The sequence below is a fragment of the Galeopterus variegatus genome, unplaced genomic scaffold (genome assembly GCF_000696425.1).
Source record: "Galeopterus variegatus unplaced genomic scaffold, G_variegatus-3.0.2 Scaffold801, whole genome shotgun sequence".
Taxonomy (NCBI): domain Eukaryota; kingdom Metazoa; phylum Chordata; class Mammalia; order Dermoptera; family Cynocephalidae; genus Galeopterus; species Galeopterus variegatus.
This window is the reverse complement of record NW_007726912.1, coordinates 65,794-69,001: the sequence shown is the minus strand read 5'-3', so window position 1 is coordinate 69,001 and position 3,208 is coordinate 65,794.

Below are 3,208 nucleotides of genomic sequence, written 5' to 3'. Positions count from 1 at the left end.
TTCTGTATTTTATTTCAGTATCCCCACTTTCAGAACTCTAAATAAAATAATCAAATTCTGATAGGACAAATTTCTATTCTAAGATTTTCTAAGAATGTCTCATTTCAGTCTTGTTTAGCATCATAATTTTTTTTTAAGTATTTAGCACTTTGAAGACACTTAATATATACTCTTAAATAAAAAAAATAATAACCCCTTTTTAGGTAGCAAAAATGGAAATAGTAATAAATATTCAGGAGAGAAAAAGTTATATACAGTTATACACAAAGCTATATAAAAAGTTATATATAGTCATACAAGTTATATTAAACTCTTACAGAGTTTAATAACAAGGTAAATGTGGTAGCCAGACTCCAAGATGGCCTCAGTGATCCCTGTCCCTTGGTGTTCATACCTTTGTGTAATGTCCTCTTCTTGATTGTGGGTTGGCCTCTGTACCTTGTTTCTGATAAATCACATGTGGTGGAAATGATGGTATGTGACCTGAAGACTAGGTCATAAAAGGCAGTATAATCCCCTCACTCCATCTCCCCTGACCATTTCCCATATAATCCATTTACAAAAGGAACCAACCCTTTTTACAGCCAAAGAAGAAAGAAGAAATTAAAATATTTAGTTCTTCTAGGAATTTATATTTTCTTCTTCACTGTCAGGTCAGAATTATGAATCAGATCTTCTCTATAGTTAGCTCTTACCTTTCTTTTGACATTAAGGATTCTTCATTTAAACTAATAATTTCTATAGAAATGGAAGTAGATTTATTTTCAAGATCTTTATCATTTTCTTCATTTGTTTTCCTCTCCCTGAAGTTTCTTTTGCCTTTGTGAACAGCTGGCTTGGAGACTGGATTGAGCCCCTCTTCCCTTTCAGATTTCAGCAAACTCCAGAAAGAGCAATATGGAGACAGCTGTCCGTCCCCATTTAACCAAGCAATGGGAGACAGTACCACGTGCTTGGAAGAGTATAGTCTTGGGTTACACAGATCTGAGTTTGCTTATTTGCTTCTTTATTGATTCATTTATTCCCTCAACAGGTATTTACTGATTATTTACTATGAACCAGGCACTAGATTACCTCTTAGACATTTGATAGTTCTTACTCTCCAGGAACTAAGATGTGAAGGTTGAGCTGGAATTGCACGTACTAAGACCCTGGAGTGGAAAGAAGTTTGTGCACAAGAGGGACTGAGAGAAGGTCCCAACGTGGCTAGAGTAGAGTGAGAGAGTGAATATCGTTCTAGATCTCACTGGAAGAGTTGGTAGGAGGCTGACTCTGGAGGGATTTTGTTAGGTCCCTGGAATTGCAAACCCGACTTTTAGAAAGCCGTCACCCTTTGGTTTCGTTTGTCTAAGTTTCTTTCCTCTAAGTTTCTGTCTCCCCAAGTCTCTGTTCCCACCAGCAGGCTGAGCAGGCTGTACCTAGAGTGCAACATTGTAACTGCTTCCCCCAGCTCACCCAAGGTTTCTGTCTCCCCATGTCTCTGCTCCATGAGCAGACTGTAGCCAGAATGGAACATTGTGACTGTCTTCCTAGGCTAGGCCAGATGCCAATCTTAACCCTATAAAAGGAGACATCCAGCTGCCTCTTGGCGCTGACACCATTTTTTGGCTCAGCCCGGCAAGTCCGCTTGCCACTTGTTAATAAAATCTTCTTTTCTTCTTTACCTGGCTAGCGTCTCCTTCCTCAGTGACCTTACAGATTTTAGCTTATTTAGTAAATTCATCTAAGAGTAATAAGTTCTTGAGAAAGAATAAAAGAGCAGCTCCTGACATTTGAAATTTGGCCCGGCGCTCACAGCAAAGCCAAATTATTCTTAGTCAACATAAACAATCTCACAGAATACCAAACTCANCGCTTGCCACTTGTTAATAAAATCTTCTTTTCTTCTTTACCTGGCTAGCGTCTCCTTCCTCGGTGACCTTACAGATTTTAGCTTATTTAGTAAATTCATCTAAGAGTAATAAGAAGTTCTTGAGAAAGAATAAAAGAGCAGCTCCTGACATTTGAAATTTGGCCCGGCACTCACAGCAAAGCCAAATTATTCTTAGTCAACATAAACAATCTCACAGAATACCAAACTCAAGCAAGGTTATTCAGAGACTATGACATAATGAGACAAAACTAGGCCACTTCATAATTTCATCTAAGCACAGGCAAAAATAAGGCCATTCTGCCACCCACAAAATACTGAACACCTTTTCTCTTGGCCAAAATATGTGACTGCTACTCCTTTGCCAATTATAGTTTTATCTTTGTTGTATGTAAGATCTATTGAGATATCCAATCACAAAATTGCACTTGCTTCCTGACAGTATCTAATCTAGAGCCAAACTCTGCTTCTTTAGACCCTCCCTCAAATCATCTAACCAAATCTCAAATCCTATAATAGATCCTTTCTTCCCATGGTGTGTGTTCTCCCTCACCACAATGAGTAACAAAACCAACTTGTTGAACTGCACGTACATTGCTGGTGTCCTTTGGCTAAAGGGCATTGATATCGAGGTTTTAAGCATGCTTAGCATAAATATAATTTTTTTTGTGTGTGACTGATAAGGGGATCATAACCCTTGGCTTGATGTCGCCCGCACCGCGCTCAGCCAGTGAGTGCACCGGCCATCCCTATGTAGGATCTGAACCCGCAGCCTTGGCGCTCCCAGCGCCGCTGCACTCCCAGCTCTGCACTCCCAGCGCTGCACTCTCCCGAGTGAGCCACAGGGTTGGCCCTAAATATAAATTTTAATAAGATTTTATTGAGAGATGTGATAAAATGGGAAGTAAATGCAATAGAGTAAGTTAAAACTCCTACAAAGGCCAATATAGATGTACATGGTCCTCCTTGGGTAGATTCTCTCCCTCCCTTTCAGTCCTCTCCATGGGCAGCTCTTACCTTTTCCCACCTCACTTTCCCTTCAATGTTGACCTCCACACGAATTCTGGAAGCACTAGATATAATTGTCAATCTCAGAATATGAGCAAAATTAAGTCTGTGACTCCAAAGAAAACCGGGGGAAATTTATCCCTCACACAACTTGTTTTAGTCCATGTTCTCTAAAATAAAACCTTGGGATAATGATCTATATGCCAGGGATTTATTAAAGAATTGCTTTTTAGGAGGAATTTGTAAGAAAGTGACAAGAAAGGAAGGGATGCAGGTCAAGCAAGAGTGAAATTACAAGAAAGATCACAGCAGCAGCCTGGTCTGCAGGGA